General features: G+C 31.7%; 1 long non-coding RNA gene across 1 annotated transcript; it reads left to right on the forward strand.

The window, feature by feature from the left end:
• The first annotated feature begins 11,830 nt into the window (after positions 1 to 11,830).
• On the forward strand, positions 11,831 to 13,364 carry LOC105774571 (uncharacterized). The gene is made up of 2 exons (XR_001127430.2): positions 11,831 to 11,937; positions 12,260 to 13,364. It is a non-coding gene; the product is annotated as an uncharacterized LOC105774571 (long non-coding RNA).

The raw sequence follows: 13,364 nt of genomic DNA on the forward strand, positions 1-13,364 counted from the left end.
TTAATTTATATCAGGGGGGGTTTGAATATTTGAAGTTTCATTGTGAGTTTTCTTTTAAACATTTTTTTATGGTCAAATGTTTGGTTCATATTGGTGACACAAGTAATGCAGTCCTTCCACCACTAATATTGTTTTCCCCTTTTTTGGCTTTGTCAAATTAAGCAGGTGATTTGTGTATTAATTGTCTTCTAGTCTTTTGTCCATTTCAATACAGATTAATTAAAAGTACATGACTGTAAAATTTGAACCATTCATAAATCCTTACATCAGCGAACTAAGTCAAGACGAATATGTATATGAGTTACATAAAAAAAAAAATCAATTTTGAGTTGTTGCAGATCTGAACGATGAGTTTGCTTCTTGTTTAAAGTAAAGACCAAGTCCTGCTTCATTAAATTTCATATTCATATCAGTCAACACTGATAGCATGACTTGTATATCTGTTGAGGTTTATTTTCAAGTGAGAAAACATTACAAATTAGTAGAGAATCGAAATGGCTCTAGAGAGTGGTTATGCAAGTAAATAGTTTGAAAAGTTATCATGCTTGTAGTTAAGCTTGATTATGGGTCGGACCACTCAAAAGGCTTTTGAAAAGTAGAAAGGTTTGAATAAAAATATAGTCTCAAAAAATTAAGGTTCGTTTTGCAAAAAAAAATTTTGCAACCTAAATTTGCAAAAAGAAAAGGCCTTGAGTAAAATTTTTTTGACTTGGGTCCAACCTGAATTTGCAAAAAAACTACTATTTTTTTTTACTATTTTGCCACTATTTTGTCATTATTTTGCTATCCTTTTACTATTATATAACTACTATTTTATTGTTATTGTTTGGACGTTGTATAAGTCTTATTTTATTATTAGTTTTGCTATCATTTGCTAATTATATTGCTATTATATTGTTGTTATTATTTGGATATTGTATATCTTAGTGTTATTTAAGTGTAATTTTTTAAAATTTTCTTCATTTGTTAGGAAACATTTATTTTAATGATTTTAGTATATTTAATGTATTATATTTTTTAAATTTATTTTTATATAAAAAAATATAAAATTTTTAATATGGGTGGATTGGGTCGAGCTTGGGCAAAATTTTAAATTCATTTTTCAAGTCGGGCCTAGAAAGATGGCCTAAAATTTTGACTTGACCCGACCCGACCCATTACCAACTCTAATTATAGGCTTGTAGTAATTGTAGAGAGATGAGATTTTAGGGTGTTTAACTTTTAAAAAAAACATTCAAAAATTTTATTTATAGCCTTTTCAAGGAAGTAATGAAAGAATGGTTATTAAGGAGGTAGCGTGAATGTGATGTAACACTTCAATAAGAATAGGTAACACTACCATGACACAAGACTTACATTTGCAACTTGACATTAAAAACAACAACTTTAAAATCAATAAATAAGTTCAAAATTTGAGTTTGAGTTAAATGAAAATATTTGAAAATAATTTTAAATAATTACATATCATTACAACGGTGTTTGAAGGGGGTTTAGAAACATCAAACAAACATTTAAGGACTTAAAACAATCAAAACAATGTTTTTGTAGAAGTAAGGGAGGTTGTATCCATACATGATTCAGATGTATTAGTACTTGTCTGTTATACCCCCATTTAGACCGGACATTTGGCACTCCGAGAGAGCATTAGAAAGACACCTGTGGATGGTTCTCCACCTCTCATCCTCTGAATTGTCATTAACTGCTCAACCTCCGAGGCGAATCACCTCTCATGGGACCATCCTCTAGTAGTAGGAACATCTCCAATATCATGCCACCCTCTACTATGGTTAAGTCACCCATTTTTCAGTGTGAACACTCCTTTTAGAGACTACTAGGGTCCACCTAAGCATAACAACCTTGTACCAGCTCAAAAGGAATAATAGAATGAGTCCCTCCAAACACACCTCCATGCACTCCATAATGATAACAAATTTGTAACAACCTTGCCACGTCACCACTACCAAAAAATAGGATCTTTTGCCTTCATAGTAACCTTAAGCAACCACTCCCTACACTTAATCTCCTTTGCCTTCATAGTAACCATCATCCTCTTGTCTTTCTCTGGCTCTCTGCCTATTTAGGTGAACCAGCCTCCTTTACATCACCACCTTCTCCTCCTTGTCTCATCCGTTGTTGATACCCTTCATCAATATTGTCCAAATTACTATAACATTTTAGCTACTAATTTGTCAAGTTCTGATACAAGTATGAGTTGTACTGATACATGGGTCATTTGTAACAATACAAAGGAACCACAGAGCTAAAAATTGGTTAATGACTTCTGTCACGTCCCGAAATGTGGGTTAAAATTTTCAAGTTATATCTGTAACTGTTGATTTTATTTTAAATTTATGTTTGAGTGTGCAACTGGGCTTCTGTATGGGCTTGATCTGTCAAAATGTTAAAAATTGTATCGAAACTTACGCAAGTATTGATACCTTTCTAAAAAGTATCGATACAATCAATCACAGATCATATCAACAAACCTTTCATATCAATATTAAACAATTAACTAAGCCCAACCAGCAAGTTTAATCAACATTTAGATCATATAAAATATTATCAAATCATTCAAGTTTAACAAGTTAGGACCCACACCTTATTTTTCGCACTACTATAGCACACTAGCAAAACCCGCAATTTCTCCTTAAGGCCTTAAATCAAGCCTAAATTAAAAATCAATATTTTATCAAATTAATATACCACTTAAATAGCCCTAAAACACCCTCTTAAGGGTTCAATCCAAATAACATAACTATAATAATTTTTCAGATCTAAATTAGCTAGGTTTCTTACACTAGTTTGATGTAAAACATACTCACGAACGTCTAACGACTTCACTGTTGGTTTGGGGCATTAGGATCGACACCTAACACCATTAAATACTAAAAAATAAGTATCTATATAATCACAAAATTCTTTAATCCAATCAATTACCAATTCCCCAAATAATTAAATCAAAACTATGCACTAACCGACAAACTACCACACTCAATTACCAATTCCCCCAACAATTAAGTTGAAACTATGCACTAGTCAACAAATTACCATACTTACGCTTCCTGAATTAATAGATCTGAATCATCGAATGATCAAGATTGAATTTCCCTAAGGAACATATGATTAAAGGCTGATTAGGAAGGGTGAACCAAAATATTTTTGGAATTAAATGGGAAAGATTAAAGAAAATGGTAACCCCTATTGGTGGCTCTAGGTGCGGCGCACCACCACCAACGATGGCAAATCGAGGTTGATTTAAAAAGCCAATTAAAAACACTTCTAAAGGCTAGAAAAATACCCATAAAATCATTAAAATTTCTCCCAATTCCAGATCTGGAAATTTGGGTATTCCCTTGAAAGATTCATAAAAAAAATCAAAGAAAATAGACACTTAAACTAGCTAGATGAAAAGGGCCGCAATGGAGCTTCTTAGGAAGCAATGGAGATTGTTCTTGGAGGTCAGAATTTTAGATTTATGGCTGGAAAAATAAGGGATAATGAAAGCAAGAATGAGGGAAAATAATGGTGCAAGAACCCATTGCAAAAAGAAGAGAAATTGATAGTGAATCTTGGTGGCTTAGGTGATGACACACAAGGGAAGAAAGAAAGAAAATTGAAGAGAAAAAAGGAGAGGAAGAGGATGAACAGCTAGGGTAGGGAAATTTTGGGTGGCACAAAATAAGCAAAAGGAGAAATTTTAGCAAAAATTAAGCCATTTTGCAAGGAAAGGAATAGAACTTTTTACCTTAATTTAATTTTCATGCTTTCTCATTTTTCTTTTAACCACTAGGCTATTTCCTTATTCTTTACATAACCTTACAATATTTATTTTAAAAACAAGACGTGTCCTATACTAAGGTTTGATGCAAATTTTGCAAAATAATAAAAATGGTATAAGAGAAGGGATTTGAACTTGGGTTTCAATGATAGTTTCACTAGCACTTAACCAACAAATTAGTAACTCATTTATTTAGTAAAAATGCACAAATAATCTCAAAAATTAGGGCATGACCACTCTCTCTCGATTCACAAGCCCGATTCTACTAACCCTTAATTTTTTGGATGTGACAAAAATTGCTACAATACTAGAGTAATGTCTTGAGACATGTAGATTCTTGTCTTGAGTCATACATATCGTGACTAGAAATTTTCTCATTTTACTTTGGAAAGGACACTGAATGACCTCCATCCAAAACCAAGTCATAAGGAAAGTTTAGAAATGGTCAAAGAACATTTAAATAACCTTAAATATGTCTAAATGATAAAGTGGAACATAAATGAATAATTTGAACTTTGGTGAGGTGATTGACTCAAAAATATGACATTTTTTGCTCAAGTAAGGGGTGTTACATCAACTAGACCCTTCTACTATCTAGCTAAGTTAATCCACCTTCCCCACTAACTGTATTCCTATGCTAGACAAGTAAGGCGAAGTCATGAAGAACAAACTTATTGGGTTGATTAGGGAATCAAATATATTCCTATCCTAGCCGCAAATTAACTCTTTCATCAGTGCTACTAAAGTTAATTCTAATCTATTCAATCTAGATCTTAACCTTAAATTCTCTTTTCTAAGACAAATCAAGATTATCAAACTAATACAATTTAGTGATCAGGTAAGCAGATTAAATAAGTACGGGACTGGATAAACAATTGACAATGATTGAAACAATTGAAGAGGAAATAAACTAATTAACTAATAAATAAGATTTACCATATTGTTCCAAAAAATAAAGTTTAGTTCATAATGAGTAGAGAAAACAACACAAAAGATATTCACAACAAACATGCATCAATAAAAGATAAAAAAAAAAAAAGGGAAATTATTTGGTACATTACTAATGGAATTTTTAGACTCCACAAGCAGGTTCGGGGGTTGATAAGTGTCCTATAAGGGTATAGTAAAATATTAAAAAATATATTTTTAAAAAAAAGACATGCCAAATTTTTAAGGTTGCATATAAAATAAAAAAATACAGTGTCAATGTACCAAATACTCACCCAATAAATAATATAGAGAGAAAATAGTTAAATAATTTATGTCAAGCCTTCAAATCTCTTTTTCTTCTTGTCTTTACAAGCTTGAAATTTCCTTTCATGTGAGAGAGTATTTCTTTAGCCTCCAACTTGATTTCTTGCTCTTCTCCTCCTGTTTTTCTTCTTAAATTTTGTTACCCTTGTTTTTAGGGTTCCTTCTTGTGTAGAGCAGACTGCTTGCTATCAAAGTTTCCAAATTTAAAAACATGCTCCAACGCACTGAATTAAATTTGATGGAGTGAAAGACTTCTCTTTACCACTTTTTGCTCTATACTTCAAGTCTTTCATCCTTGATCTGAGACCTACAATATAAAAAAAATAACAAAAAACTCGAACTAACTCTAAAAGAATAAAAAGCAAGCGAAATTTAAATAAAATATAATTAATCTGAAATTTATAAAATGTAACTAACCTAAATGCTAAAATTAACTCCTAAAATACTATAAAAACTATACTAAAATAACTCTAAATACGAAAATTACGCACAATATCTATATAAACCAACTCAACTAAACTCAAAATGAAAACCCAACCCAAAAATTATATAATACTCGAATATAAAATAACCCAATCCAATTAAATTAACCAATTAATTACCCAAATATATCTAAATATAAAATACATGATTAATGAATTAATTTCGACTAATTAAAAGTTTATTTTATAAAATAACCAAAATTAAATACCCAAAATTAATTAACTGGATTAAATTAACTTACCCAAATTTGACAAATCACAATTTTATTTTATATAAAATTTAAAAAATGGAAATTGTCAACATGTAAAGCAAACCAACAACGTGGCTTACCATTGAATTTGACTTGATGAAAACAAAAGAGATGGTAATTGTTGTTGTTGAAAATCATTTAGAAACATTTAGCTGGCTCAGACAACTTAACGGTTGCTTACCATCCCATAAAGGTGAGTATTCAATCGAGTTGAGTTTTGAGTAAAAAATTTTTAAGTTAGTCGAGTTGATATATACTATTTTAGCAACTGAACTCAATTTGAATTATTTTTCGAATCAAGTCAAAAAATTTCGAGTCAAATCGAGCCAAGTTAACGAATCCTATTATTTATACTTAATGTTGCGTTTAGATGGACCAATTATTTAACTAGTAGACGAAGTACAATATTATTTAACTACATGAATAATATAATGATTTTGCCTTTTAACTTAATGGGTAAACATTTATCAAAACGACGTAGTTTTGTCTTTTCTTATTCGGATTTTCGGATAACTCGAATTGTCTAATTCATATTCGAGTAAACCGAAAAAATAAATTTTTTTATTCGAGTTTATCCGAATAACTTGATTAACTCAAATAACTCGAATTATTTAATTCAAAATTTAAATTTTTTATCGAATTTTTCAAATCGAATTGGATTTTGCTCACCATTACCATCCCATGTTATGTGAGAAGAAAAAGCATAATCGCTTAGGCCTTCTAATTTTAAAAAAAAATTAGTTTTTTATTTAATTTTTAATCTTAAATATGTATTATTTGTCAAATCATTCCAAAATAGATGAAAAAGTTAACGTTTAATAATTTTGTTGATATGTCATACACGTGGATCGTCACGTTAATAATTAATTAATTTTTAAAAAATTTAAAAATTATTTTTAAAAATTTTAAAAGTGTAAAATTATAATTTTTTTATATTTTAAAAATTAATTAACGATTAACGTGGTATACATGTGGACGTCATGTTAACAAAGTTAACATATGTTAACTTTTCTATCCATTTTGAAATGATTTGATAAAGAATAGAAATTTAAGAGTTAAAATGAGACAAAAAATTTAAATGAAAGGTCAAATAAATTATTATATTAAACACCATTAATTTAATAAAACTATTTTCTCTATAGCAAGTGATTAAATTTATTACATGATGGTCTTTTATTTTATATGTAATGATAATATAACAATATTTGGTTATACAATATAGATAAATAACATATTAACTTTTTTCCCATTATCGATAGCTTTTGGTTTTCTTTTTAATCAAAACAAAAAACCTATGAAAGGATTCATAGAGATTATCTCTTTTTTTTTTTTTTTGAATTATAAAGGAGGGTAAAACCCTAACAACAACGCGATTAGCGCGACCTAAAATCAAATTATAATTGAGATAGTAAATATTAGAGGTGTCCATGGGCCGGGCCGGGCCAGGCCGGGTTTGGGTTGGGCCCAAAAAAATTTTGGCCCTCGACCTAGGCTAGGGCCCGGCCCGACCTAAAATATGGGCCTGAAATTTTGTCCAGACCCGGCCGGGGAAACAATTCCTAAACTCGAGCCCGGCCCAGCCCGACCCATTTTTAATACCAAAAAATTTATTTTAAAAATAAAAAATAAAAAAAGTATTTTAAAAATATTTTAAAATAAAAAATATATTTATTATATTCGGTCCGGGCCCGGGCCAAAAAAGTGGTGCCTGAGGCCCGGGCCTATTTTCTAAACAGGCCTCATTTTTTTGTCCAAACCCATATTTCGAGCCTATATTTTTACTCGAACCCTCCCATATTTCAGGTGGACCGTCGGGCCAGGCCGGGCCGCCCGACCCATGGACACCTCTAGTAAATATCTTAATCATTAGGCCAACACACTGATTCAGATTATATCGATTTTTATAAATCCATGGTACTTTTTCTCTTAAAAATTTTATTTAAATAGTTTACCATGGTACTTTTTCTCTTTTATTTTTTAAATAAGTAAATCTTAAAAAAAAATCAAAACAACAAAAAATTATTTCAAGTGAACCTAAGAAGTTTTATTTATTTTAATTTAATGATTTAATCAGTTTATTCAGTTATTAGTCTATAAAAATTGAATGAATTGAAATCACGTATTTATTTTTTACCCGTCGTACAAAACTAATTGGCAAACAATTATCACAATTGTTTTCTTGAGAGAGCCAATTATTTAGGCTTAGTTTGGATGGGCGGTGTGTTTAGCTCCGGTGAGGTTAAAAACAGCGGTGGCTGTGAGATTAGTTATTGTAGTAGTGAGATTGGATACTGTAACGGTGAGATTAGAAACAGCGGTGGAGTGTGTGCTTGGATTCAAACATAATTGTAGCGGTGAGGTGCGAATAGAAAATGACTTTTAAGGACATTAGATTATAATTGATATATATCAAAAGTTTTTAAAATTATTTTACTTTTATAAAATTATTAAAATATGTGAATTTATAAATTCATTTAATAAAATATTAAAATGTATCTTTTAATAATCTATTTATTATCCTATAAATTAACATATTTGTATTTATTTAAATGATAGTTATAACATTAAAACAACTTAATTGTCTTATTTTTACACCCATATGAAAAATAAAGTGGTAAAAATATTACCCACTGATGTTTCTTTTTATTTACTGGTGCTTGACCCTCCAGTCCAAAATTTCCTCACCAGTGCATTGGAGGCTTTTCACTGGCCAAATTTGGATGCTATCCAAACAGGTATATGTGGTGCGATTGCACCAAAATCAATGGTAAACGTGCTTCACTGATAGTAACTGGGCATCCAAAGGAGCCCTTAGTCGGACAGACTAATGAAGCACGTGGGTAATATTTATAGGGATGATAAATTTTGAACTATCTTAAGGATTCTAAACCAATCTATTTCAAATGCAGTGATTTCTTTTTAAAAGTGGATGCGTGGTAGGGGAAAAAAATTTATAGTAGTTGTGGAGCGGTTGCAATAATTGCTTGCCCCATCCCACTATATAAAATTACAATTTTATCTTTGTATATAACTATTAAAAAAATAAAAATATGTTATAGATAAAACCGTAAATTCTTTTACTTTTTCCCCTTAACCATATTTTCAAAAACTAATGTCCAAAATCAGAATATTACAACTTTGTTGAAGTATGTTTAAATATTTTCTTCCTTTATAATTTAGCTTGAAAATTTTAAAATTAAATTGAGCTAAGATAAGATGGGGATGGATGTATTCATGATCAACATCTATGAAAGTGGTTGCGATTTTTAAGATTACACATCCTTATTAGACCAGAGTAGATGGCGGGCAAAGTCACAACTGTAAAGTGGTAGATTAGACAACATTTGTCATGCCCCGCTCTATTGTCATCCCTAAACACTTATTGAGCAATCCAAACTCAAATATATAAGCCTAAAACCCTTTATATTGAAAATGAGTTTCGAACAATGTAGTCAATATTGCACCAATAAATGCACTATTTTTCTATTGAAACTACTTTTGATATATTATTTTAGATTTATCAATGTTTTTTAAAATATTTAAAAATATTTACAAATATCAAATAAATAAAATTAAAATAATTTCAAGATTAAAAATACATTAATTATATAAAATATTCAGTAAATAAATTTCACAAATAAAAATTCATCATTCAAAGAAATCCAAAATAAATATAATATATTAAACATCAAGCTTATGCACAATAAAATCATATTATACTAAAAATATAATATCAAAATTTAATTAAAAACATACATATGAAGCTGTAAGGCCCAATATTTGCCCAGCCTTTAATAAAAATATATATCAAATCAAAATAAAAATAAAAATAAATTTTTATGTCCATTAACCTTGCCCAAATGTAAACCCGATTCTAAACCCAATACAATACCAATACACCACCTAATTACAAAACTCAACTACAAAATAGCGCAAACCCGAATTCCCTAATGCTCAACCTAATCAGCCCAATGTCGAATCTAACCTCAATCAGGAAACCCTAGCCTTCAACAGCTTTCGGCTCCAGCCGCCGCACGAGGAAGCTGGGTTCGTTCGTGCGTGTGCCACAATATCCAACTCCTCCACGCGCGTCTTTTCCTGGCCTCGCACCTGCAACAACTCGCAGCAAACACATAGCAACAAACAATAACAGAAAACACAGCAGAAAAGAGAAAATTTGAGGGATTTCTCTGTATTTTTATTGTCGAAACCATTTTTATGAAAACAAAAATTTGGTTATCGACTTAAAAGAAAACAAAAATTAGGAGTCACCACCTATCTTTTATTATGGTGTGATCGGATCACCTCGAAAATAACTTTAGGTCTGCGAATTTTGAGAAAACAGGTTCGGGAGTCGGTTACGTACGAGGAAGGGTTAGCACCCTCGTAACGCCCAAAATTGGTACCAAATTTATTGTTTATCGTCTTAATGCCGAAATTTTAAAAAGATTTTAAAATACAATCCATTTATCTTATTAAAAATATTTGGATAAATCGATGCAGATTCCAAAAGCCTCCTTATCCTAGAGTAATAAAATGACACACCCAATACATTAGGGCACTACATTTTTAGTGCTCGAGAATAAGTTTGTCTTTTGATTTTCGAAACTTGTGTGGTGAAATTCAAAAAGGATATTCAATTGCTTTAAGCCCGATGAAAAATTGAAACCCAATACGTTAGGGCACGATTTCTCAAAGCTCCGAGCATTGAATATTGACCTTATTATTTTATAAATCCTCATTTCGAGAAAACGACGTATCACATCCAATACATTAGGACACGACTTATCAAATTCCCGAGAGTGGGTTTTACGTATTTTGGTTAAAGAAAACTTTTGATCATTTAGATTCAACGAGAAGAATTGGAACCCAATACATTAGGGCTCAATTCTCTCGAGGATTCTAAATATCGAGTATATGTGTTACTTTGAAAGGCTTTTGTGTAAAGGATTTTAAGTAACATGAAATGTAATTTTTTAATAAATAAAATGCGATTGAATGATGATATACAACATGAATTGATCAATCATAAATTTAAATATACAATAATGAATACAAACAATCAATAAATAAATTTAAACGAGCAAACAATAACAATTTCATTATGTAACCAATAAGGGGAACTAATTGAAAATCAAGCAAGAAAATAAGACTCATGAAATATGCAAATTTAAACATAATTTAAGAAGTAAGTATAACATGGATAAATTAAAGGTTAAAATAAATTTGAATAGATTAACAACATTGAGATAAATTAAAAAGGTTAAAATATTAAAAGAGATAAAATATGTATATAATAATAAGAAGTTGATATTAAATTATGTGCATGGATAGTGAAAATAATTTAATAGGAAGTATGTACACATATAGTATTATTATATAATAACTTTATAAAGAATATTTACAAATCTAAAAATACGTAATTAGTGAGTTTTAAGGAAATATAATATAGAATAAAATATTTAAAATGTATATGAAACATTGAGTTTACAAGAGAACACGTATAAAATGTGAAGATTTAAACAATGATACATAACAAATTTTGAATAATAAAATATGATAAGTTTATATAATATTAACGTTAGATTCAAAATAATAATATATTAATATCGGAATAGTGTTGATAATAAACTTAAGAAACTTAGGTAAGAAAGAAAGTTAGATTTTTGGGTGAAATTGTGTTAAATTCTAAATGAGAAGGAAGAAAATGAAAATAAAGCACATTTGGGGGGCCAAAAGGGGACACGCGAATAACATGGGGGACTAGATGGGAAATAATTCCCGTCCCTCCAAAACGCGGTGCACAACCTGGGCCAAATTGAAAACAACAACAAATTGTACTGCCCAAAATGAAATAAATTAACAGGACCAAATTGAAACACATCGCGAAACGGGAAGGATGTGGCACGCAAATATCCCTCCCCACCAAAACGCGCGCAACTGGGTCGGGTCCTCGGTTTAATGGCCCAATACGGCACCGTTTTGGAGCCATGAGAACGACTTCAAACGGCGCCGTTCTATAGTATGCACAAAAATAAAAAATAAATAAATAAGGGACAAGGCACTAAGCCATCTTGATGGATCTGCGAACCCTAAGCAGATCGCCCTTTGCGCGCCGCTCTGCCAACCAGCGTTTGGAGGCTCCGGTTCCTCACAAAGGATCGACCACCAGGTACGCTCTTTACCCTCTAATCTCTTTCTTTTATTTCCTTTCGAACCGTCAATCACACCAACACAAAAAGGGATTAACAGAAAAGAAAAGCCAAAATTAAAAATTTGAATCACCTCCTATATTCTGAAAATTTCCTCTGATTTTCTATTTCGAATCTTTTAATCTGTATCTGTGTGTCAAAAAAAAGTTTACAATGCGTATTTGGCTTTTATATAGCCAGAAAATAGAAAGAAAACGAAGAATTGCAACAAAATATCCTTTTTTTCTCTTTTATTTTACTGTTGTTTTCTGCTTGTTCGTTTTGTTTGTCTGCTTGTGCAAGTACGGGGTACGGCGTCAAGGACGTGGCACATACGGAGGCCAGCTGGGGCGAAGCACGCGCATGGAGGTGCAGCACGCGCGGAAGAGGCCCTGGGTTCGACGGCGGCGTCACTAGTTGCTGAAAGCTAGGGTTTCGGTTCTGGGGAATGCTTTGGGCTAGGTTGGGCCAGGGTTAGCTAATTAGGTTTAGTGGGTTAGGTTCGTATTGGGCTTGGGTAGAAAATGATTAGGCTTAGTGGGTTAAGTTACCATTGTAATTGGGTTAAAATGATTTTGTTTTGGTTTGGATTTGTAAAAAAACTAGACATTTATTATTGTTTATTTTTATATTTTATTTGGGTTTTAATTTTGGGCTCGGGCCGGGCAAAATTTGGGTGTTACATTTATTTTTTATTGTTATTCTTTTATTTTTGGCTATAAAAAGCCAATTGTAACACTGAAAGGGGGATCTTTTTTTTTAAAAAAAATTGAATAGAGAAAGCAAAAAAGTTTCAGAGAAGCAAAAAAAGCAAAAAACCAAAGGTGATTGCAGTGTTCCTTTTTGTCTCTGGTTTATTCTTTTCTATTTATTTATTCAGCAATTATGGAAAAAAAAAAGGGGGAGGAATAAGAGAGGAGAAGGAAAACTTACCATCGGGGGGCACCAATGAAGCCCTCCCTCCGAGCAAAACGGAGTTTACGGGCAGAGGTAAAGGTGAAGCGGCAGAAAAAGGGAAGCTAGAGGCTGTGCTCTCCGTTCTTCTGCGAGTTTGAGAGGAATTTTACCTTTGCTCGCCGTTGGAGCCATCTTCTACTCTGTCCGAATCGGAATGAGAGAGGAGAGCCCAGGCTTTCAAGGCGGCGGAGAAGGGAGGGGCATCGTTTAGGGTTTATTCCCTTGTTGTTGTTGTTTTTTTTCTGACTGAATGAACCTTGTTTAGGGTTTATTTATTTATTTATATCATTCATCCAAGCGGCACCGTTTTGTTGGCTATCGACCCGCGTGGTGACCCGATCCAGGGAAAGATCCGCGCACTTTGGTCGTTTGGTCTATTTGCGCATACGGTCCCCTTGGTTTTATAATTTATCTCTAAATCATTTTATCTATTTCACCTTATTTTATTTTA

The sequence above is a fragment of the Gossypium raimondii genome, chromosome 6, assembly GCF_025698545.1.
Source record: "Gossypium raimondii isolate GPD5lz chromosome 6, ASM2569854v1, whole genome shotgun sequence".
In the NCBI taxonomy this organism is placed as follows: domain Eukaryota; kingdom Viridiplantae; phylum Streptophyta; class Magnoliopsida; order Malvales; family Malvaceae; genus Gossypium; species Gossypium raimondii.